Source organism: Tupaia chinensis, unplaced genomic scaffold (genome assembly GCF_000334495.1).
Source record: "Tupaia chinensis unplaced genomic scaffold, TupChi_1.0 Scaffold000706_1, whole genome shotgun sequence".
In the NCBI taxonomy this organism is placed as follows: Eukaryota; Metazoa; Chordata; class Mammalia; order Scandentia; family Tupaiidae; genus Tupaia; species Tupaia belangeri.
The window spans coordinates 2563995-2564673 of NW_006160229.1; positions in this window are offsets into that span (position 1 = coordinate 2563995).

Sequence of the window (679 nt, forward strand, 5' to 3'; positions counted from 1 at the left end):
AGTGTGGTTGACCATATGGAGTCTGGCTGGACCATATGAAGTCTGGCTCTCTTAACCACTAGTGTTTGGGTCTCTAGTTATGGTCTTTGAATTTTTTAATTTTGTTGTAAAGAAGATTGATTTCTTTTAATACTTTTTAAAACTAGGAGTAACAGAGGCCAGCAGGTGGCATGGTGGCTAAAGTGCTGGACTCACACATAGCCAGCTAGACCCAGCGGCTTGAAAATCACACTGTGTGTGTATGTGTGTGCGCCCAAAATCCCAGGAGGAGAATGGAGAAGGGACTGTGGTGTGGTCACCCCCCTGGGAGGTATTTTTCCACTTTCCTTCTCACCATCTCTCTCTACGGAACACACGTGCCCTTTGACAAAGACACCTTAAGACACAGAAACAAAAAACTAGGAGTAACAAAAGTATAAGTTACTTAATTTCATTTAATAATATCTTAAGGAAAGTTATTAATTTTCTTTCATTTAAAGAGTTTTATCTAAGTTCTCACTATATTATCCTAATGATCAAATCTATTTTTCATTTTTGTGAACAGTATCTTTTTATCCACCAAATTACTTCAAGGTCATACTATTAGATATCTTTTCAAAGATGAGTTTTCCAAATAGTTTACATATTGTTAACTATATTAATTCATATACACTACAGAGTATTTTAAAAATTATTATTA